The sequence below is a fragment of the Wyeomyia smithii genome, chromosome 1 (genome assembly GCF_029784165.1).
Source record: "Wyeomyia smithii strain HCP4-BCI-WySm-NY-G18 chromosome 1, ASM2978416v1, whole genome shotgun sequence".
NCBI lineage: Eukaryota > Metazoa > Arthropoda > Insecta > Diptera > Culicidae > Wyeomyia > Wyeomyia smithii.
Genome location: NC_073694.1, coordinates 139873241 through 139898442, shown reverse-complemented (window position 1 = coordinate 139898442; position 25202 = coordinate 139873241). Strand labels below are relative to the sequence as shown.

At 42.0% G+C, this 25202-nt stretch overlaps 1 protein-coding gene and 1 long non-coding RNA gene across 9 annotated transcripts in view; one reads left to right on the top strand and one right to left on the bottom strand.

The window, feature by feature from the left end:
- Positions 1 to 25202, bottom strand: part of LOC129718530 (uncharacterized) — a 442955-nt gene that overhangs the window by 12172 nt on the left and 405581 nt on the right. The window lies entirely within an intron of this gene.
- On the top strand, positions 7598 to 13304 carry LOC129718536 (uncharacterized). Its single transcript, XR_008726959.1, has 4 exons — positions 7598 to 7898; positions 8426 to 8571; positions 12022 to 12231; positions 12410 to 13304. It is a non-coding gene; the product is annotated as an uncharacterized LOC129718536 (long non-coding RNA).

The window sequence follows — 25202 nt, the reverse complement described above, 5'->3', positions numbered from 1 at the left end:
TAATGGAACATGCTCTAAGTTGCCAAGCAATCTCCTTCAAGCTCTTCGTAGTGCATTCTGCCCCAATTTTAATTAGAAATAATTGGAAATACTCATAGTATTATAAACTCCAAAAGTGTAAAGGTTAGGGGAACCATAGTTTTTTGTATTATTTACAAGTCAGTTAATCATAAAAGCTTAAATGAAATAAATGAACAATTACATGTTGGACAGAGCCACAGCCAATTGCACAGTTTTTTGAGTATTTTATTCATTATGGCATACTTTTTTATATGAGAACTGTAAAGAAGCTGGGTTTTTATGAGAAAAGCGAAGAATTTCGTCATACAAAAACCACATGTGTAAGTATTTTTGGGAATTAATAGCATGGGCCATCTTACCCAACTGGTGCGTCTTGTACGGTCCTCCCCTAAGAAGAAAAAATATCTAAACTTTTCTGAAATCGACTGCATATGACACGAAGACTTTTTGAAGTAGAATACTTCTTTCAGGAAGTTCGGCTACATAGGGATGTGAAATGAAAATCTAAAACCGAAAAAATGAAAAATATGTCCAAATTCAAATGCTAATAAATCGGTTAGTATTGGATGGATTTCCTTCGTTATTGCAGCAATAGATTGGAAAATCTTCTAAGATTCTTCCCAAAAGAAGATAATTGTAATTTTATTATTCACACTATTGTACTATTGAAAGTAGTCAAGCCTTGTCAAAACGAAAAATTCGACCTCTGATTGGTCGTTATATGATTGCTTCCCAAGTACGGTCGACAGAATCATATACCTTGCAATTGAAAACATGCTATTTGGCCTATAAAAGAGCCTGTTTCTGCCGAAACCACTCATAATAGTTCCAGACAGCGACAACAGCAATCGTCCTCCCTTAGCAGCAGCACTAGCAGTGTAGTGGATACCAGCGATGGCGAAAAGCGGCCACAGCTGTGGCGTAGCAATGGATGGCGCACTATTTGCAGCGGATCCCAGCAACGATAGCAGCTCGGCCAGCTAATGCAGGGACAGCGGATACCAATGGCAGCGTATAGCGGCCACAACTGAGGCATGGCTATGGATAGCGCACTAGTTGCAGCGGATCTCAGCATCTATAGCGGCTGATGCAGTGAGGCACTTTAGTGAAATGCAGTCTCTGTGCGATAGTGGGCACTAGTAAATTTATTTATTTATTTACAAATTTACCAACAGGCAGATATCACCCTAATGGTCACTAACACATTAATACATTGTACTACGAAGCAATGAAACAAATTTTGATCGAAGGACACGAGCAGTTAGGTGAAAATCGAACACTTCTGAAACACGGTTAAAAGCTCTTTGAAGACCAATAATGGCACTGTTTGCGCTGTAGTTGGTGCGGCAAAACGGAATATGCAGTAATGATGACCTACGTAACGCTCTTGTGGGTGCGCTTATATTGATCTGACGAAGGATATTCGGAGAGTCAATTCTACCTGTTAGAGTATCGGATACTACCATGGCGCGTGCTGTTTCTCGGCGTAGTTGAAGCGTGTCGATATGAAGAAGCTGACAGCGATCGTATCGTATCGAGTATTCCGTAAAGGCTGCCTCCATGGAAGCAATCGCAGCGCAAAGCGAGTGAATCGACGCTGGATGATTTTAATTCGGTGAATAGAGTTGTTATAGTAAGGAACCCAGACTGGACAGCAGTATTTCAGACAGGACCGAACCAATGAATTGTACAGAGATACCAGGCAGTGGATGTTTCTGATGTCGTGTGTCATTCGAATAATCAGTCCCAACTGACTGGAGGCTTTCGCGATGATAAATGAGACATGTTGCTTAAAGGTAATCTTAGTATCGAGAATAATTCCGAGATCTTTCACATGGTCGACACGCTGTAATTGAACACCATTCAGATTGTACTACAGTGCAGAATGCAGAGTGCAGAGGATTATTCTATCTAGTAAAAGAAATTAATAGGCATTTGCCTGGATTAAGTACCATGCGATTTAGTTCACACCAGTAGTGTGAAAATTCATTTAACTGTTGTTGCAGGGATAGAGCGTCGCTGTTGCTTTTAATTTTGAAGAACAATTTCAGATCATTCGCAAATGCTAGACGGGGACATTTTAATGACTGAATGATGTCGTTGAAGTAGAGTAGGAACATCAGCGGGCCCAAATGGCTGCCTTGTGCAATCCCTGAAGTTGCAGAGAAAGATTCAGAGATCTCTTCGCCAATTTTTACGCTTATCGTCCGTCCCGAAAGATATGATTCCAGCCTACTCAATAGATTGCCAGAGAACCCATACCGATCCAGTTTCGCAATGGCGATACGATGATTAATTTTGTCAAACGCAGCGGATAAATCGGTGTAGATCGCGTCGGTTTGAGCTCGCTCAACGAAGCTATCGATGACATATCCCGTGAAACAGATTAAGTTCGTCGCACAGGAACGTTTGGGAAGGAATCCATGTTGCTCCTCCGCGATGACGTTCGATGACAAAACAAAGGTCGAGGCAGCGTCCGTTCTCGTTTGGATTATTATTTATTTGCTCAAGCATGGCAGCGTTATAACCGTCCAGGAGGTCAAGTGCGCAAGAATGGATGGTGAATTGATCCGGATCTGGGTAAAGGAACCCTTTACGAGATGGGACCCAGAATAAACTCGGCAAGTCGAAATCTCCGATTATTACAATCCCATCGCACCGTTTCGCTTTGTCGTGAATTGCTAAAACTGATTGGACGTGAGCATCGATAAGTTGTTTATCGCGAGTTCTATCCGAGTTCTATAAGTGTAAAGTAAAAGCAAAGCCTTGGTGCTACATTCCGATTCGGAACTCGACCTTCTGTTTCTTATACACAGACTTCGCAGCCAACTGGTAAGTGTACAGGACAATTGCGGGGCTAGCACTACGATCCTACTAAAACTAACAGTCTCTCCCGAGCCGAGACTCGAACTTACGTCAACTGGCTTGTTAGGCCAACATCGTACCTCGAGACCAGCTGGGAGGGTTGCCGGTGAAAAGTGAACAGTCCAAATATATAACTTCCGTCCGGTTAACTGAACCGACACCCAGACTTGTTCAAGGTTTTTCCAGGCCGCGTCAAGAATTTTCCAGGGCTTCAAACTGCGACGGACAGCAACAAGTACACCTCCACCAGTCTTTTTTTGGCTATTATCGGGGCCACGAACGCAGCGAAAGCCCTCATATTCAGCACCGAACAGATGAGAAGAAAGAGTACGTTCGTCGAGCCAGGTTTCTGTTAATGCAATGAAGTCGTAGCAACCATCAGAGATAGCGAGCCTATAATCATCAATACTAGAATTCATGCCGCAAACATTTTGGTAGTACAGATGTAAAGCATTGGCGTCGGGATACGCGTTGATCGGTTGAGACGAAGAAGTGTCAAGTACTTACTTTTTCTTTTTTGACTAACGGACCGTTCACCGGTCTAGGGCCGAACGAATTAGAGATGTCCAGCTTCTTCTGTCTTGGGCAGCCGTTCTCCAGTCTCCCCGTACACCAGCAGATCGGGCATCTTCTTCCACTGCGCACATCCACCGCGTACGAGGCCTACCACGGAGTCGACGGCCTCTTCCTGGTTCTCTACTGAAGATAGTTTTGGCGGCTCTCTCTTCAGGCATCCTGGCTACGTGTCCAGCCCACTGAAGCCTGCCCCGCTGTATTACCTTCACTATATCAGCATGTTTTTATACCTGGTACAACTCGTGATTCATTCGTCTGCGCCACACTCCACCTTCCAATTTACAGCCAAGCATCGATCGCAGAACTTTACGCTCAAAAACTCCGAGCACTCGTCGATCAGCTTTCTTCAGCGTCCATGCTTCATGTCCGTAAAGGGCCACCGGGAGTATCAGCGTCCTATACAGCGCTAGTTTTGTGCGAGTTTGCAAACTACGGGACCTTAGCTGGTTACGCAGTCCGTAGAAAGCCCTGTTCGCAGCTGCAACTCGTCATTTCACTTCACGGCTCATATCGTTGTCACATGTCACAAGCGTACCAAGATAAACGAATTCGTCAACCATTTCAAATCGTTCCCCATCTATCTCCACCTCAGCACCAACACCACGGGGACTCCCACGCTCTCTGCCAGCTACCATGTACTTCGTTTTGGCAGAGTTAATGACAAGTCCCAATCTCGCTGCTTCTCTCTTAAAAGGTACGAAAGCCTCCTCCACGGCCTTACGGTTGATACCGATGATATCGACGTCGTCCGCAAAACCAAGAAGCATGTGAGATTTCGTGATGATCGTACCGTTTCTTTCGACGTTTGCTCTTCGTACTGCACCCTCAAGAGCGATGTTAAACAGTAAGTTGGAGAGCGCATCCCCCTGCTTCAGCCCGTCCAACGTTACGAACGCGGCTGATGTCTCGCCAGCTATCAGCACGCACGATTTTGATCCCTCCAGTGTCATACGACTCAGCTTTATTAGTTTCGTAGGGAAACCGTGTTCCAGCATGATCTGCCACAGCTCGTTTCTTTTCACTGAGTCGTATGCCGCCCTGAAGTCCACAAGCAGATGGTGAGTCGATAAGTTGTACTCCCGGAACTTATCGAGGATCTGTCGCAGGGTGAAAATTTGATCCGTCGTTGGAACGCCCTTGTCGAAAATCAGCTTGGTATTCGCCAACAAAGGATTCCGTTAGCGGTCTCAATCTGAAGAACAGGATACGGGAGAGCACTTTATATGCGGAGTTGAGCAACGTTATCCCTCGATAGTTGCAGCAAGCAGGTTGCCGTCCTTGTCATTACACATGACCGGCACAGGGAAACTCCTGCTTCTGACTCTGTTGACAGTTCTATAGAATCTCCGCACGTCGTTTTCAGCATAGCTGTCCTCTGCGCTGGCGAGCACCTGCTCCTCGTACTCGCGCTTCTTCTGACGGTGGGTTCTATTTTCGGCAGCTCTTGCCACCCTGTACCTCTCTCTGTTTTAACGCGTAGCCGCAGTGAGCATGCGGCTCCAGGCACGGTTCTTCTCATCTGTCGCTCTCTGGCACTCAGCATCGAACCAGCCGTTAGGCTGTCTTCCATGCGTCGTACCTACCACCTCTCTCTCAGTCGTTTCGAAGGCGCCGTGAATACTGCTCCACAGCCCATTTATGTCTTCCACTCCTTCCTCCTGCTGTTCTCCGATCCGTTGATCCAGCTCTCTGGCTGGAACCGCTGAATGTTGAAACGCGTCGTCCTCTCTGTGCGAGATTTCAGCACGTTCGACAACCGTGCGCGGATCTTACAAACGACGAGATAATGGTCAGAGTCAATGTTTGGTCCCCGAAAAGACCTAACATCAGTAACATCCGAAAAGTGCCGACCGTCTATCAGTACGTGATCGATCTGGGAGCAGGCTTCTCCATTTGGATGCCTCCAGGTGTGTTTCCGAATATTCAAACGTGGAAAATAGGAGCTACATATGGCCCATTTGGCACACTTGGCTTATACATGACATTAAAGCTCTTGAGTTGCTCTACAAAACACCATATTCAAACATTTTTTCTAGCGACGTTGAGAATAGTTTTGAAGTACTCGTAGTGTATAATAATATTACAAATTTTTAGGAAAATACATCAAATCTAGCAGGAGTTATCGCTGTTTTTAGTATTTGGACGAGCTTTTCAAGGGCCGTTTTACCCCACTTAACCTCAATGGAAAAAACTGAAATTTTGTAAAACTTCCTACCTCAAATAGACAAACAAACGCTGGAAATTTCAGCCCAATCGGAGAACATCAAACAACATGCGGTTGCGCCTCTCACGAACTGGCTCTTGAAATTTTAACACAAGAACTCCTCTAATATATTAATCTCAACACCTATAGTAATCTAATTACTCTTATTTGTCCTATTTACTGTAAAATTTTACAATTTATTTTTTCAAAGTCAAAGTAATTTGGTTTTATGGAGAATGCAGTGGAGTACTCGGAAGTTGGGAACAATGAGAAGAAAGCGATGAGAAGAGCTAAATATGAGCGATGAGCAGAATATAGGTGCTAAGGTGAATATCGGAGAGGTTCCCTTATTCGAGAAACTTCAGAGTCTGAAGTTCAGACTCGTATTTTCTTGTTTCGTTCTTAGGGTACTCCTTTATGAATAAGGGTGGTCAAAAAATCGAAATATTTCGATTTATTTTAATTTGAAAAAATTGCCGTTTTACAATAAATTGAAGGTCTTTGTAACTAACGGGATATATTGCTATTTAGCAATTATGAGAACCCCCAAACAAGCCTCAGGGTCGGCACAGGTTCGCGACTTATTGCCAAGAAAACACTTGTTACTTCTCTTTCACCAAAACTTCCCCCTTTATTCTTAATATCTCCACTTTTGGATTTCTTAATCACCTTACTCCTACCTCGAAACTCGGTGGCGTGCCTTCTTTGAAGCCGGGACTGCGGTCAGCGGTCTGGTGGGTCGCCTGTTGGTAACGGTTGGGCGAGGTTGCCGGGTGCAACCGTAGCAGTAATTTTTGGTGGTGGGTAACAGCGGCTGGTGATGGCGGCAATGCAATGGCGTCTTGGCGGCGTGGTGGTGATGCACGATGGGCGTCGATTCCAGGGTAAAAATACGGGGTCCTGTTGTTTAAGGACGTTTAAGCGTCGAGTAGCAATTGGTCGTGATCGTGAGCGCGATCGAAGGTTTATTCCTACCTGTCGTTTGCTTTGCGTAACGCCTGTTTCTCCTTCTCCAAGCTTCTATTGGTTAATCTTACTTCTTCTTTTTTTCCTAGAACTTCACTTCTCCACTTTTCTATAAAGTAACTTCTTATCTTTTCGGCGGTTGGAATTGGTATGATCAACCCTTCTAGTTGTCCTCGCTCTCACGACCAATAGCCTTATTTTTTTCGCGCCAAGAATATTACACTCTCAAGTTTTTTTTCGCCTTGTTCTCACCACCCATCTGCAGATTAGTTCCATTTTCCGCCCCCTGGTGGTGGGTGGGATGAAGCTGTTTCGTTGCGGCTGCATGCTTCATCAGAGATAGGGTGGGAGGGGTACGTCTGGTAATCAGATCCCACCTGAGTTTTCTTGACATTCAACTGGAATTTATTCTACTCGCACGATGCTCTCACCACTCTTAAATAGAAATTACACCGACAGTCAAACTCTCCCCCAGTTCGGGTAAAAAAAAATTAAAAATTTTAATTTTTTTTCCACACAAAACTACACAACATCACACAAGAAAACTCGTTATACGACGCGTACCTCTGAACCAAATTTTTCCAGAGCCATAGTTGACTAATCACCAATCTCTTTTTTACCACTGTATCTGAACGAAGCCCCTAAGAATATATTGTATTTCAGGATGCCTATGCATCTGCTTATAGAAAATAGCATTTACTTATAACCAACACATAATAAAATAAATATTAACCTATCCTTAAATTTATATTTACAACCTATTCTACATTCCGGAAATAATAAAATAAATTTAGTGAGAGGACTGTACTCTCAACGCCGCACTATGTTACGGTTTGAAATATTTCATACTGCTCGACTTTGTATTGCAATCAATAGAATTCATGGTCACTCAATTATTTAATCTGTGTGGGTGACTTGGATGCGAGTCAGAACTGTCACAATAGTTTCAATGGCACCATGTGGTGATCGGTGCATTTTGTCGAACAAATATTTGGCCAAATGATCTCTCAAATGTTAATTCTTGTGGTAGTTCCATTTCTGTAGATTCAGTTAGAAGTTCATCGAGTGTGGACAGGATGGTTTTGAAGAAGGTGAGTAGAAATGAAATTATATAATTTCACTCTTTTCTGTTCCAGGCTGTGATATTTCATGATGCGACATAGCCAATGATTATGCGGATCCCGTAGTTTTCAGCATAGCCAAAGGATATGTGAGACGACGGCATTTAAATTCTATTGTTTCGTTTCGAGTTGGTTTCTAGTGAACGGTAATTATTTCAAGGTCATGTTCTTCGGTTTCGCCTTTACTCTCTTTCTTAATTTCTCGCCATTGTTATCACCAATCTCTTGCTTTATGCCCTTGAACTACATTTAACAGGGTTATAGGCAAGATGATTCGGTGCATGCATACACTGTGAGTGAGCACTAATTGATTTTTCTTGTACATTTTTCACCTTATCTTTCAACTTTTCTTAAAGTTCTGAATTAAAAAAATTAAACAAAATTTGTTTTCGCTCAAATTTTATCTTCGATCAACCTTCATCATCGCGATTTCCTAGATAAATGTCTTGTAAGATTTCGCAAGTGGGTAGAGAAACCACTTCCTGATATGTATAAAAATTAACGGATTTTGTCTCTTAACCACTTGACTTCTCATTTCTCAAGAACACACCCGACTTTTCCTTATTTCCCTGAACTTCTCTTATAGTTTACTCTCCTTCTTTTCTTCCCCTCTTTTAAACTTCTATCCTTTCAAATCTGATGCCGAAAATACTCCTATATTTTTCCCTTTTAGGTCAGTTAATTCATAGGAACTGGACCCTCTCTTCGCGGTTATGATACACGGAACATACTGAGGACCTAATTTGGCATTGAAGGCCTTGCTTGCAGCTGACTTCCCAAACGTCCGTTTGAATACTCGCTGTCCGATGTTGAATGATGGTGAGTAGCGTTTATGCTGCAAATCGTAGTGCCGTTTTATTTTCTCATTGCACTTTTGCAAGTTTTCCCGTACCAACTCGAATATTTTTTTGCTTGCCCCCCACATTTTCTCCGTTCTTTCTTCTTCGGTAGAATCGGGTTCTTCTTCCAATTCATATTCGGCTCCGCGGGTTACTATATCGTGACCAAAAATGATGCGATGGGGAGTAAATTTCGTCGACGCGTGGATTGTGTTATTAAGTACATATTCAATTTCCGATATTTTGCTATCCCACAGTTTTTGATCGTCATGAACGTATGTGCGGATCATCGCGTTTATCGTTCTATTTAGACGTTCTACCGGGTTTGCTTGGCTATGGTGTCGTGCATTTGCCCAGTGACGAATTTCATATTTTTCCAGCAATTTTCGAAACTCTTTGGACAAGCATGTTGTTGCATTGTCCGTAATGACAATTTGCGGAACACCCAACCTGCGAAACCATTTCTCTTCCACAATGTTGCATAGATTATTAGCGGATATCTTTCGAACCGGAGCAAGCAGGCAGTACTTAGAAAAAAGGTCCAGTATGACCAATAAGTGACCGTTACCGTGCTTGCTTCGGGGAAGCGACTGTATGTAATCTATACACACAATTTGGAAAGGTTTGGTTGCAATTCGTTGGTTACCCATTTCCGGTGTTGTAGCTTTCGTCGAGTGCTTGTTTATTTTGCAGGACTCACATTGCTTGATATACCTCTTCAAATCCGTACTCATTCGTGGCCAATAAAACGTTCTCTTTAGCTTTTCGATGCATTTTTCGAACCCAATGTGCAAATTACCGTCATGCTCTTGCTGCATAATCCTTAACCGAGCTGACTCTGGAACACATTCTTTCCACTCAAACCTATAATCCATTATGTCGGACCGGGTAGCTACAAATTTGTAAATTTTATTATTTTTGATTCGGAAGTCGATGTATTTTTCCGGGTTTTCCTCTACAGCTTTGTACAGGTTTTTGTCTTCTGCTGTCTTCTCCTTCGTCATCTAGCACTTCTATGGATCTGGAAAGTGCATCAGGAACAACGTTGTCCTTTCCTTTCCGATGCCTGATATCCATGTCGTACTGCTGCAGGGTGATACTCCACCGGCTCAGCCGTGACGATGATTTCCATTTGGCCTTCATTATGAAGGTCAGCGCTGATGAGTCAGTTATTAGGGTGAACCTCGTTCCCTTAATATAGCCACGAAATTTTTCAATGCATCTGAGTGCTGCGAGTCCCTCTTTCTCTGCTGCGTGGTAGTTCATTTCGGCTCCTTGAAGCTTTTCTGAATGGTACGCGATTACTCGTTCTTCTCCGTCTTGAATTTGAGTCAAGACGCCAGCAAGGGCTGAGTCACTGGCGTCCGTTTGTACACAGAACGGTAAACCAAAATCCGGATTGGCCATCACGGGAGCTGATATCAGCCTCTCTTTGATGCTTTTAAATGCTTCTTCTGCTCTGTCTGTCCATTGTACTCGTTTGGGTTTGTTTTTCAGTAAGTCAGTTAATGGCGCTGTGAGCTCACTAAATTTATCGATGAACCTACGGTAGTAGTTGACCATACCGAGGAATCGCCTTAGTGATCTCACCGAGCTGGGGGCCTCAAATCCCAAAATCGCCTGCACGCGATCTGGATTAGGCCGCAATCCTTCTCGGGATAGAATGTACCCGAGGTACGGTAGCTCGTGACGACAGAAGCTTGATTTTTCTACGTTAATGTACAAATTTGCCTTTTTCAAACGGTTTGCCAGTTCTTTTAATTTTGCTATGTGTTCATCGAACGAGTTACTCGCTACAACGATGTCATCCAGGTAAACAAATATAAATGTTTCTAAGGCACCATAGCCCAGAACTTTGTCCATAAGCTTACTCAGAGTCGCCGGACTGTTTACAATTCCAAAAGGGAGACGAGTAAACTGAAACAGGCCTTTCCCTGGAATTGAAAACACTGTATACTTTCTCGATTCTTGATTGAGCGGAATGTGTAAAAACGCTTGCGACAAATCAATGGTCGATAGATATTTGAAATGTCCTAAGTGGCTCAAAATTCTATTCTGGTGCGGTAACGGATATGCATCTCTTCTTGTTCGCTCGTTCAATTTCCTGGCATCCAAACAGAGCCGTACTTGGTCACTGTCCCTCTATTTTACAGGTACAATTGGCAGAGCCCAATCAGAGTCCGAAGCCTCTATCACACCATCACTCAACATGTTCTCCACTGCTAAGTGTGTTTTCCTCTGGATTTCCGGACTCCACGGATACGGATTTTTCCGCACCGGTTCGGCTTCCTTAAACTCGCTTTTGATTTCTATTTTATGCTCTATCAGACTCGTCTTCCCAAACATTCCCGGTCTCGCTACTAGAAACATATTTTCTACCTCCTCTAGTTGTCGTTTTTGTGCGTTGCTTAGTTCTAAATTCTCTTGATCATTTTCGCTGTCGTCAGCAATCGCTTCGATGTATCTCACAGTGGGTCGTATTCCAAATTTCTGCCAGAAATCAAAGCCTAGAATGCATCTGCGGCTTAGATTCGGAGCAACTAAAACTGGAAGTATCTTCGTTTGACTGTTGAAAGAAATTGGTATCTCTGTGTAACCTAGCACTTCTAACCTTTGTCCGGCGGCTGTTCTCAGGTTAATATTAGAGGGTTTTAATTTGAGGTTTAGTTTTTTTATCAATTCGCTGCTTCCTACTCCGATAACTGTTTTTGCAGCGCCACTACCTAGTAGTCCGATTACCGGGATGCCCATCATATCTACTTTTGCAAAAGGTCTAGGATCTCCATTTAGGTTTATAAATACTGTTGAGATTTCTCCATCAATGGGAAATTTCTCCTCCACCCCGTTTCTGTGAGGTCTTGTTGTGTGCATAAAACTGTCTTGCCTCACTGAGCAGTCTTGTAGATGTTTTTTGACTGACAGTAGGGACAATCGGGTACTGGAAAACCTGGGAAACCACACTGTTCGCAGAAAATGTTCCGTGGCTTATTACACTCTCTAAAGCCATGCCCTTGTTCGTGGCAATTGAAGCATACCTTTCCGTACAGGTACATATGCTTTGACTATGCGGTACAATGCGCTTGTTCCGCTCGGGCCTGCCACGGGACTTTTATTTCTTTGTTGGTTGTTGTGTCCAGGTTCCTTTTTTTCATATCTCTGTTCGCTCTCCGTTGGCTTTTGCTCGTAGTTTTGTTGCTTCTGTTTCCAACTATCTGTTTGGTAATTTCTGGAAAAATTGGATGTGTATTTTGCTGACGATTTTGTTCTTGTCGACCTTGATTACGGAATTGTGAATTTTTCCTTGTGTACGGTTGACGCTGGTTTTCAACCACCTCAACCTGCAACGTTCTTGTAGGGTATTTAGTCTCTCTGCGTTGGTATAAATGTCAATTAATAGAATCGAAACGTTTTCCGAATTCCTTCATTTTAGGTATGGTTGAAACATTGGCAGCAAGCATCGCTACCCTACAATCGTCGCGAGTGTTACGAAAAAGGACATCAAATTTCCGTTTCTCATCCCAAGGACATGATAAGCTGCGAAAGATCCGGACCATGTCTAAGTAGTAGTCCTGGAATTTTTCTCTGGCACCCCGCTTCCGGTTATTCGCACGCTGTTCGTAGAAGTAATCGATATCCACCGGTAAGAACTCGTTCTTTAGCTCTTGTGTTAAATTCTTCCAATTTCGCAATTCATTTTCGCCGTTTGCTTCCATTAACCATGATCTTGCTTTGTGTGTGAACAGATGGTGTGCAAATTGAAATAATTCTTCCTCTGAAAATCCTTCTGAGCGTCGGTTGAATTCTTACTTACTTTTAAGGCGACAGACCGATTATCGATCCAGTGTCGAATCCAGAATACGTCGCCATGTCCCTCGGTCTTGGGCTGCTATCCTCCAATCGCCCCTAACACCTATTTCGCGTGCATCCTCGTCGACAGCACACATCCAACGAGTGCGGGGTCTACCTAAAAGTTGACGACCTCTATCGGGATTCCTGCTAAATATAGCCTTCGCTTGACGCTCATCCGGCATTCTCGCTACATGCCCAGCCCACTGAAGCCTGCCGTGTTTTATCCGCTTGACTATATCCGCCGATTTGTATGCCTGGTACACTTCATGGTTCATGCGTCTGCGCCAAACACCATTTTCTAGTTTGCCGCCAAGGATTGAACGCAAAATCCTACGCTCAAAAACACCAAGAGCTCGCCGATCAGCCTCTTTCAGCGTCCATGATTCATGGCCGTAGAGAGCCACCGGAAGAATCAGTGTTTTATAGAGTGCAAGTTTAGTACGGATTTGCAGACTGCGGGACCTTATGTGACGTCACACCCTGCGAAGAACCCAATGCTCCGTCACGAGCCTTATAATTAAAGTTTAATTTTGTTCCTAGGAGGGCATAGCCTTCTGCTATGCTTTAGTCAGGCGAAACATTTGGTTCCCTTGACAGAGGACCGCGAACGTCTCTGTCAACACTCTATGTATCAACAGATTATGCCACAGGTGGCAAAGAACTTCGCGCAGCCTTCTGCTGTGCTACAGGCAAACAAACTCGAATAAAATAAACAAGTTTTGTGTTATAAACAAAACAGAAGTCGCCGGTTCAACGGTGTTGATGCTCTCGCATGCGTTCTATCGTACATGCGGTACTAGATTATAGGTTAAGAGATTAGTAAGGTAAACAGAGAGTGGAGAAAGTCTCTCTCTCTGAGTTACCGGTAGGGTATATTTAAGTAATGATGTACGAAAATAAAGTCAGTTAGTCCACCGTTATCTTGTGTATTAATTCCGCGCCAAAGGCGCGTACAGGGATATCTAGTAGAAGAATTCCCTGGTAGGTTATAACCTACACATCTGGTGACAGCGCGTGGTCTTTTCTGCGCCATTGAATCTTTTCTTTAATCGGACGTATCTCGGAAGTCAGACGCGGTCGTAAACTCGGTCGTAGTAATCACGCTAAGGGAGCAAAAAGAAAAAGTAGTGGTTTAAATATCTGTGGTTCAGTGAAAAATGAAATAGTTTTTCGGAGTTTTAATCCAAGTAGTGCTCGCGGAGGAAAAAGAGTGTGTTATTTAAAGAAAAAAAAAAGGAAAAAAAAAGAGAACTGAAGAAAAAGTACTTAACGATTTATCGAGGTCAGCAGCTTGGAAAGTAGTGCTGCTAGTGAAAGAGAAAAAAAAAGAAAGAGAAACGAAAATCGAGAAAAGACGTTGACAAAAAGTGTTCTCTTTTCTCGCTTTTTGCATGGAAGTGAACTGAGTTGGTGGCAAACCCAAGCGAGTGACATTCGTATGCGGGGAAAAGGTGCTGTGTTTTGCTGCTGAAGACGACTTGTAAAGTGCGATCGTTTTTTTCATGTAAGTGTCAGTTTCGACGTTGGCAGATATTCGATATAGTGAATTGTCGTATTAAGAAGGTGCCGAAGTTACGTAGTGGAAATTGAAGTCAACAACGATGACCGGCCCTGTGTCAAGGATACATTTCCTTTTTTATTATGCGGCATATTGCAAAAGCAGAATAGGTGTTAGACGGTTATGACCATAAATGTCAAGATTAAAAGAGCTTAAGGATTATGTCTACCAGGAGTACCATAATCTGAGCAATAACATAAACAGGCCGAGAACGCGGGCGGCAGTCGCTAATAGAAGAAAATTATTAAGCGACGCCTTAAACGACTTTTCGGAAATTTTAAAAGAGTATGAAAATTCGAATTTAACGCCAGAACATTGGAATAGATTAACAGATCAGTACACACTCGTTCAATCGAAAGTGTGTCTGGCATTGAAAATCTTAAATAACTCGGCGATTGTTCCTGAGCCAAACAGAAATAGAAGATTATCAGAAAATTGTCTTGAGTTTGAGACATCAGATCTTGCAGAAGATCAGTCGGCGAACTTAGAGCGATCGGTGATTTTTGAAGATCCCCCGCTTTCATCGACCCTTGTAGAAACTCAGAAATCAAGGGATGAGAAGCACACAGTGAATTAACATCTATTGAATTTTTTTTTTTTTTTTTTTTTTAAGAACAAAAAATTACCAAATATAAAACCATTTAGGAGCTATTGACGATAGAAGAGAACGACGGAGAGATACAAATGACCTTGGAGACTACATTAGGCGAACTACAATCGTAACAATTCTTCAGTGGTTCGTAATAATAACGATTTACAGGTTATCACATCTACTTGGGTCGAGAGGCCAAAACAATCAATTCGCGCCGCTGCTGCGCGGTTGATTTTATTTCTGAAACGGCAAGCAATAAAACTCTCGGCACGACAAGTGCACGCAAGCGATTTTCGTTCATTTGCCCAACAAAATAATTAAAGTGGCAGAGCGGGAAGCAAACGGGCGGTAACACCGCTAGCAAATCGAATTTAAGAACGCAAACAGATACTCGCAGAGCTGCGCACATGGAAATCACCTTAATTATTCTAAGAGAGAATTTTAGCACACGGGTGGCTACGTTATCGTTAGCAAATATAAAAAGGGTAAAGTCGCATTTCATTAATGTCCAATAAAGAGCGTGAGAGCGGTAACTACGAATTGCGCGCTCACACGTTGCATACAAAAGTTAGTCAGTTGTACTAATTGTCGGGTACGCTGTCTCTGTTTATGAATTTTGCAGTGTTATTGCGATCAGCTGTGCCAGCCACGGCCAAGGTCGTATTTTGTAAGCATCAATTTTAATGGCCAATGGTAAGAACGTTTTGCTACCATACATGGCTTACCAGTAGCGGTGAATTGCTAAGAGGGTAAAAAAAATGGATACATCTATAAGCGCAACGCGCGCAGCGATGGTGACATATCCACCGGAAGAGTAAATAGTAACTGACGGCAGAGATATATAATGTTGGAAGTTTACGTTAAAATATTATTTCATGAATAAGGAATGGCACCTTACGCCATCTAATGTAACCATTAACAATCTTTGATTAATTTAATTACACTAAATAGAAATGATTTTTTTTAAATAATCATTTAATTACTATGAAAACCTAAAGTTATTTATTTAATTAATGAAGATAAACGTTGAACCGTTGACACTAAATGGTTCGAAACTTGGTGTTCAGATTTTTTGATGGCGCGACGAAGAAATTAGAGTCGGTCACGCTACGTTATCACATCTGGTCAACAGAATCGTTAGTGACACCTAGAAAAAAAAGAAGAAGGCTACATAAGCCTTATATAGTCTTATAGTATTTAGTCCGCAGTACCTTTTATTGTTTTTATGAAATATAGATAAAATTTTATATTTATAATGGAGTACACGTTCCCAAAAGCAGATGCCATGCAGGGCATCCCAGAATTTGATGGATCGCTAGACGAACTAGAAGCGTTCGTTTATCATATCGAGCATTTTGCTCGGGAGATACCAGAAGGAGTATCACACGCTCCACTGGTTTACATTGTTCTATTAAAACTAAAAGGCAGAGCTGCTGCCGCAATACATCGAATTAACGCAAATGCTTGGCCACAGGTTAAGCAGAATTTAGTAAAGGAATTTGGGGATATTATACGCATCGAGGCAGTTATAAATCAAGTAGAAACATTGAAACAGGAAGCGAATGAGACCTTTCCTGATTATAAAAAGAGGATATTGAAAATTAAGAAGCAAATCGACTCCTACGAAACTAATTGTACGAAGTCATGCATGATAGTTAGTCTTCGATTACACTTTATGGCGGGTTTGTGTGACACCGCATTGAAAGAAGCTGCTCAAGGTAAACGAGCATTGAAGTTAGAAGAGCTGCTGGATGACTTAGAGGATTACTACCATGAGCGTAATCACATTCTGGAAATAGAACATAGAATACAGGGCCTAGAATTGGTCGAAAGACAGCGCGATGCGCTTAGACAATTTAATAGTAGCAGAAATATTTTTACAATAAATCACAAAGACGCTGATTATAGCAACAGCCGTCTTGGAAGAAATGAATATTATAATTACAAAAATAGAGATAGAATAATTTACAAGCAAAACAATTATAACAATATATGTGGATCTAGCGACGGTAATCGATCCAAATACAATTATCGCACAGCGCGATCATACCGACGGAGCCAAGGGAACTACGCCCATGGTTGGAAATATAATTATTATGGTCAAAATGGACCAACTGATAGGAGGTACAGGAATTCGTACACCCGGATGCCTCAGAAAATGCTTATGGTAGCCAACATTAATGAAAGAAGTAATAATTCGCAAAAAGAAGGTATTTTGGATCCTGTTGCACAGGAATATTTTAACGAGGATTTAGCAGAAATTTGCGAAGATGTTGACTGGCGGAGATGTACCGATGAGCCCAGCAATATAGAAATAGCCGATTGGAGGACCGCATGCAATCACATAAGAGACAACAGTGCTTGTGTGGCTAAGCGAGTATATTACGATGTCAGAGGGCACTTAATGTTAACCCTACTGGCTAAGCAGAATGTCAAATTTACGTTGAACCTGATCTTAGATACAGGTGCATGTGCGAATATAATTAATGCACGCATTGTGAATCTTTTGAATGTACCGGTAAATACACAGGATGTAACCACTTTTGGAGGTATCGGCCAAGACATTGTGCGAACCTCAGGTACAATTATGTTGGATTTAATAGTCGGAGACTTTTTGATCCCGACGCAATTTCATATATTAGAAAATTTGCCAAGCGACGGATTAATCGGAGCAGAATTCTTAAAGAAGCATCCGCTTCAAATAGGAAATAATTTTGATTACATAGTGTTCAAAAAACACGGAAACAGAAGTCCGGACGACTTGAGTCCGTGGAGTATGCCCAAAGACGAAGTCCTTAGTCGACATGTTTATGTGGCAGCCAGAAATAGAGTTATGGTGCAGAACGAGTTGCGAGATACTAGCAACACAGCCCGCAATGAGGCTGACGTAGACAAAAACGAAATAAATAGAGAGCACCAAACATATCGAAATGAAGAGCCGAAGAACAATTTTCTTGACTCGAAGAATACTATAATGACCGAGTTAGATCTTAACTCTAGGCTAGATTATGACCTATTAGAACATAAACTAACACCAGAGTCAAAAGGAAATGCAAGAATTGAAAAACTACGGCAAGTGCTGAATTTGGCGCACTTGCCTGATAGAGAATTCAGGAAAGTGAAGAATATAGTTGAAAGCTATGCAGATATTTTCTTTTTCGAAGGCGACAGGTTAACCACTACTGACGCCGCCGTACACACGATAGAAACTTCATCGGAGGTGCCTATCAATAAGCGGCAATATTGATTTCCGGAGGCCATGAAACGGCACATTAATAAGGAAATCGATGAAATGAGGGCGCAGGGTATTATTAGACCCAGCACTAGTCCCTGGAATGCACCGGTGTTATGTGTACCAAAGAAACCGGATGCTGACGGAAATAAAAGATACAGAATTGTGGTAGACTTTAGATCATTGAACGAAGTTACCAAGCCGTTTGTATACCCAATACCTCTTATAAATGAGATATTGGATAATGTTGGAGGAGCAAAATATTTCTCCTCAATTGATTTAAAATCGGGGTTCTATCAAGTCCCGATAGACCGCCGAGATGCGGCTAAGACGGCGTTTTCCGCTCCCAAAGGCCACTTCGAATTTACACGGATGCCGATGGGGCTAAAGAACAGCCCCTCAACATTCCAAAAACTTATGAATACTGTTCTCTTTGAGATAGGGGACGTGAAAGCTTTTGTCTACCTCGATGACATTATAGTTTTCGGTGACACTATCACCGACCATAATGATAACTTGCGAAAAGTATTACAAGCTTTGCGCAAACATAACTTAAAAATAGAACCATCAAAGTGTCAGTTTTTGAAAAAGGAACTGGAATATTTGGGTCATGTCGTTAATGAAGAAGGCATAAAACCCACCAATGCAAATATTGAGGCCATTCAAAGCCTTAGGCCACCCACAAACGTAAAAGGTATAAGGTCATTTCTGGGAACAGTAAATTTTTACGGGAAGTTTATCCCCAACATCGCGGAAAAGCGCAAGCCGCTGAATGATTTGTTGAAGAAAGACGCTAAATTTGTGTGGGGAAAAGAATGTCAGGAAGCGTTCGAATTCCTTAGAAACGCGCTGATTACAGAGCCAGTTTTAGTCCGGCCAGATTATCAAGACACTTTCGTTATTACGACAGACGCTAGCAATTATGCTATTGGAGCCGTCCTGTCGAATGAAAAATCCATGCACCGGCCGATCGCGTTCGCGAGTCGTGCACTTGTAGGTGCAGAGACCAGATATCATATCATAGAAAAGGAACTATTGGCTATTGTATGGGCCATAGAATACTTCAAACATTACATTTTTGGTCAAAGGTTTATCGTTTACACAGACCACAGACCACTTATAGCGATTTGGAGGCTCAAAGAGACATCTCCAACGCTGACAAGATTGAGACTAAAGTTGCAGGGTTTGGAATGCAGCATCAGGTATAAACAGGGTAGCGAAAATATAGTCGCCGATTTTTTGTCACGTTAATCAGATGGGACGTGTCAGGGGCAGGAAAGTTCACCCCACAGGCAGATAGCCATGATTACGCGCCAGGAGAAACGCCTGCTAGAGCAGCAGAAGAACGCTTCGGATGATTTGAACGGCACAATACAAGATTTGAGTGCCATAGACATTGCGGACATCGCTGAGGACGAGGATGAGCAACAACTCGTCAACATTTCATATGATGACTTTTCACAGGCATTATCAAATGACCTGATACCAAGTGAGACGGTGGAAGTCTCGAAGAGAATATTGGACGAGAGGAATATCGAAGCTCGTCTTGTCATTTTGAACAGTCGGACGGCGTACAGAGAACTTAAGACACTGTATCAGCTGTCACAAGGACTGAAAGACTACGTAGAGGATGGTGTACTCAAATTTAAAGACAAGAAGGTAGGCGGTTTCATAGTAGACGACAGCGAAAGTTCATTAATCGATTGCCGGAAATTTTTTTCACAATTTTTAGATAGCTTCAATAAGAGCCCCACGGCAGTAAAGGCAGCCGGGGTCATTCACCTAATATCATTCAGAAAAATCAAGCAACAGGAAGTTCTGCAAATGATTCAGTTCCTAGCGGGTAAGCTAGAAAAACAAATAGTATTATATAATGCTAATAGCGAGCGTACAGTAATTGCGCCAGATCAAGTGGAAACAATTTTAAAGGAATTTCACGATGCACCCTTAGGAGGGCACGTAGGAGCGCGACGAATGCGCCAAAGAATTGGCACACTTTTTACGTGGGCTACGATGAAACGGGATATCGAGAACTACGTTCGGCAGTGTGATTCCTGCCAAAAGAACAAAATTGGAAGATCAAACAAGATACCGATGCAGATCACCACAACCGCATCGGAGCCATTTGAGAAATTATACATGGATATAGTAGTATTACCCGAATCCGACTTAGGAAATCGTTATGGTCTGGTCATGCAGGACGACCTAACTAGATATTTAACTGTCGCACCTATGGAAAACCAAGAAAGCCAGACGGTAGCGAGGACTTTTGTAGAGAATTATATTTGCAAATTTGGCGTACCGTTGGAGTTAGTTACAGATAACGGTGCGAATTTTGTAAGCACACTCATGAAAGATGTGTGCAAAATTTTGAAAATTAAGAAAATAACGACGAGTCCGTACCACCCACAAGCAAATTTGGTGGAAAGATCTAATCGGGAGTTAAAAACTTACCTAAGGCAATTTATTGGCGGAAAACCGCACACGTGGGATAACTTACTCCCATTTTTTACGTTTCAGTATAATACTTCAGTAAACTCATCAACGGGGTACACCCCTTTCGAATTGTTGTATGGACGTACAGCACGCATCCCCACCTCCATTTACAAGCGGAATGGAGTGGACAATTTGACATATGAAACATATACACAAGAGATGAAAAAAATATTTTTTGACCTCCACGCGAACGCACAAGCCAACCTGAAAAGGAGTAAAGAGAACCGCAAACAAATTTACGACAGATCATCTAATGATTACAAACCCATGTGGGGTGAACAAGTATTAGTGAAGGCCGTAGCGACTGGTGCAGGCCAAAAGCTTCAGAACATATGGAGAGGACCATATGAAGTAGTGGACATTCCAAGCGAAATGACCACAGTAATTAGAAACGGAAATCGTTTAGAAAAAGTTCATAATAACCGGCTTAAGCGTTATTATGACTGAATATATGAACTTAAACTATGCTTTCAAGGTTAACGGACAGAATATATTTAATGAAATACGATATTGGAGGGCATGAGTTATAATAGCAAGCACCTAAAACTGTATGAAAAAGTAAGGTGGAAGTAAAATATAGGCGTGAAAAAATACGAAAAGTCGCCGAGAAAGATGAATGATTTTATTGAAGAAGCAGATCCAAACGAAAAAAATATACTGAAGTTAAGGCGTGAAGAAATAGGAAAAGTCGCCGAAAATATCAAGAGCCTTTCAATGACAGGAATCAAAAGGCGTAACAAGGTTTAAAAAAGGAAATGACGTGAAAAAATACGAAAAGTCGCCGATAGAGATATACAGCCTTGGAGGATACCGGTCAAATGGCATAACACAATTGAAAAAATTAAAATACGAATGGAGGCGTGAGGGACGAGTAACCCAGCCGATAACAGTTAAATAAATAGAAAACTTGAGGAATTTGAATGACTAGAATGACCTGGAAGGTGGTGATGGAAAATTAAAGAGTTAATAGAAATTGAAACAGCATTTGTTTGTTTTTTGTAAAATGCAAATGTAAACATGGGAAAATTATATAATGAACAAAGACCTCATGAAGACGAGATTTGATTAATGGCTGATGGCCCAATGAGAAAAGAAAACCGATTAATGAAGTATTGGATTTTTTTTTTCTTTTTTGAAAGGGAGAAAACTTAAATGACGGAAAACAATAGAACTAGGAGAGACTTTGGACAAGAAGGCTAAACCTACCGGACAAGGAGACTGCTGACTTTAAGAGATTCAGACTATTCTAATTTTAGTTAAGGACGAGCGAATGTAGACAACGGGGTGGTTACCCAAAATGATTGCCGGGAGTGCAAATTGAGTGAGAGAAAAACAAGGGAATAACCGGCCCAGGATGATTGAGTGTGCGAGTTTTCGTTTATTTCCTAACCTTCTTATCTTTCAGGAATCTCTAAAGCGGGCGGTCGCACCTTCGGACGGAAGGGGGAGAGGTACTATGCAGGCAACTGCATACTAAGGTGAAGTGTAAGTAAAGTAAGTATGACAGTATGACAGTAGCAAGAGACGAATCGAAACTAAATAATTACAGATTCAAAAAGAGATGCAAAAAATTAAAGAATAAAGCAGATGAGAAAGTGACGGGTCATCTTAGGTGCAAATAGAAGATGATATGAGGTGTTAAGAACACGCCAGTTATTAGATGAACATTGTAAACGAAGACAGAAGAAAACGCTAAATATTTAATCAACGCGGTTTGTACAATGAAAAGATTTATTTATGAATCAGACAGGAAATACTTGACAAAGGACAAGAAAAGATTGAACCAATGCGGTTTGTTCGATGAAAACATGATGAAACAAAAACAGAGAGATGAAAAAATAATACATTGTGCGGAAACAGATTTATTTTATTGAAAACTGTTATTAGAAGAAGGAGGAAAATATTTGGAAAGAACGCAAAATGAAGAAAATATGTAACCAAAGCAAAGCTACTTGATAAAATTGAAGAAAGTTATTTGAAGAACATAAGCACATTTGATGAGAAAAAAGCTAATAATGAGCCACAAGACAAGTTAAACTGATATTTTAACGCGGAATAAAGAATAAGAAAGCCTAATACAGATAAATGGAATTGATACGTGACGCAATGATTTGTAATGTCAAACAAAAAAAAAACATCGAATACCAAAGTTAGAGAATGTATGATAAAAAAAAAAGTAAACAATGCACATTTGAAATGTTATGTTTGTAAAATTGAATACTAATAGAGATGAACAACTTAGTAGGGGAAGAGAAACCAGATTATGTCATCCGAAAAGAAGAATAATACGGGCCTAGATTGTAAGCAGAAGCGTAGGGTAGAAAATAGAATGTAAGAAGCCCGTACGCGAGTGAACAGTAGTTTTAAACAGCAAGTGGAAAAAGTAACGAAACCAAAAAAGAATTGATAAAATAATGGCAAAAAAATAATGCACCACTTGCTAAGTAGGGCAACTAGCATCTAAGAATTGACAACGAGACGAGTTCCTGATCATCGAAGACGACCGAGGTGATTACAACGGATGTCGAGATGGGGCATACCATGATGCCCAGTACAGCGCGAAAAGGAAAGCAGACGGTTGCGAGGGGAGTTGAACGGCGGGTGTCTATGGTCGAGATGGAGGTAAAGCCAACGATATTACCAAGAGGAGACGAGCAGTACCCAGTTTTTGACCCCTGAAGAGGCCAGATGTGCAACAGAACTCAATCAAAGCGGCTCATGGTCGAGCCTGAATCGAGACTTCAGCGCAAAGACGAATACATCAAACTATACAAAGAAGGGAGTAATAATTTGCTCCAAATATATATTACTCATAGAGAGTTATTGACTTCTACAAATAAGGATTCGAGGTCAAAGCCAAACAAGCAAAATGACGCTATAAAATTTTGCTCGTGTTTAATCAACTATGTTCTTCCGCACTACGATTTGAAAGTGTGCGCACATATGTTGGCGGAAAATTGGACACCCCGCGCAGACAGTTAAAGATGATAAACCAAATGACTGCATTATGCAACAGAGCCGGTGGCAATCGCTAATCATTTCGCCACACGGCGCGTAACAATACTATAAGCCAAATAAAAATACAGCCGATCTATGTCAAAGGGACACGGCTAACCCAACATTGAGGTTCAACAACAAACTCTGAACAGTCGTAAAACAGCCAGATGTACTGCAGCCTTAATTAAAGTGCAATGGTAACCTTGGAACTATTGTAAATAACTCGATGAAGCCTTAAGGATGAGTTCGCGAGGATGACATCACAAACAACCGATGAGAACCTCTACTGCCAGACGCACCTTTCCGTTTCAAACCCCCTGTAACCCGTCGCTTGAATCCGACAGCCAAGCAGCGGATATCTACAAGGCGCAGCGCACCAGGCGAGCGAACACTTGTCAATTTGTTATGAAGAAAATCCATGTCTGAAAACGTTAATTTATGTAGAAATGATATGTATCACTATTGTAATTAATTGAATTTTACGTGCAAAGGAAAGAAGGAATATCATGAAAACGAATATGTATATAGTTGCATAAAAACTAGAATAATTGTAATAGAAAAATAATTGCAATAAAAAAAAAAAAGAGAAAAACACACCTATCGGCCATCAGAACAGACCGTGTGTCCATTGTCTCTTCTAGATAATGGCCAACTAGGCGGGGTGGCAGATGTGACGTCACACCCTGCGAAGAACCCAATGCTCCGTCACGAGCCTTATAATTAAAGTTTAATTTTGTTCCTAGGAGGGCATAGCCTTCTGCTATGCTTTAGTCAGGCGAAACATTTGGTTCCCTTGACAGAGGACCGCGAACGTCTCTGTCAACACTCTATGTATCAACAGATTATGCCACAGGTGGCAAAGAACTTCGCGCAGCCTTCTGCTGTGCTACAGGCAAACAAACTCGAATAAAATAAACAAGTTTTGTGTTATAAACAAAACAGAAGTCGCCGGTTCAACGGTGTTGATGCTCTCGCATGCGTTCTATCGTACATGCGGTACTAGATTATAGGTTAAGAGATTAGTAAGGTAAACAGAGAGTGGAGAAAGTCTCTCTCTCTGAGTTACCGGTAGGGTATATTTAAGTAGTGATGTACGAAAATAAAGTCAGTTAGTCCACCGTTATCTTGTGTATTAATTCCGCGCCAAAGGCGCGTACAGGGATATCTAGTAGAAGAATTCCCTGGTAGGTTATAACCTACACACTTAGCTGGTTACGTAGTCCGTAAAAGGCCCTGTTTGCGGCTGCTATCCGCCTCTTTATCTCACGGCTAACCTCGTTGTCACATGTCACTAATGTTCCCAGGTAAATAAATTCGTCGACTACTTCAAATGTTTCCCCATCTAGCACCACCGCAGCACCAACATCCGACGGACTACCACGCACTCTGTCAGCCACCATGTATTTCGTTTTGGCAGAGTTTATGACGAGCCCTAATCTCGCAGCTTCCCTCCTGAGAGGTCCGAAGGCCTCTTCCACAGCTCTACGGTTGATACCAATGATGTCGATATCGTCCGCAAAACCGAGAAGCATGTGCGACTTCGTAATGATGGTGCCGCTTCTCTGCACACCAGCCCTCCGTATAGCACCTTCCAATGCGATGTTGAACAATAAGTTCGACAGCCCGTCGCCCTGCTTCAAACCATCTAACGTCACGAACGAGTTCGATATCTCACCGGCTATCCTGACGCTTGATGTAGAACCTTCCAGGGTGGCACGAATCAGCCTAATCAGCTTTGTTGGGAAGCCATGTTCAATCATAATCTGCCATAACTCGTTTCTCTTGACTGAATCGTACGCTGCCCTGAAGTCTATGAACAGATGGTGCGTCTGCAAGTTGTATTCTCGAAATTTATCGAGGATTTGTCGCAAGGTAAACATTTGGTCC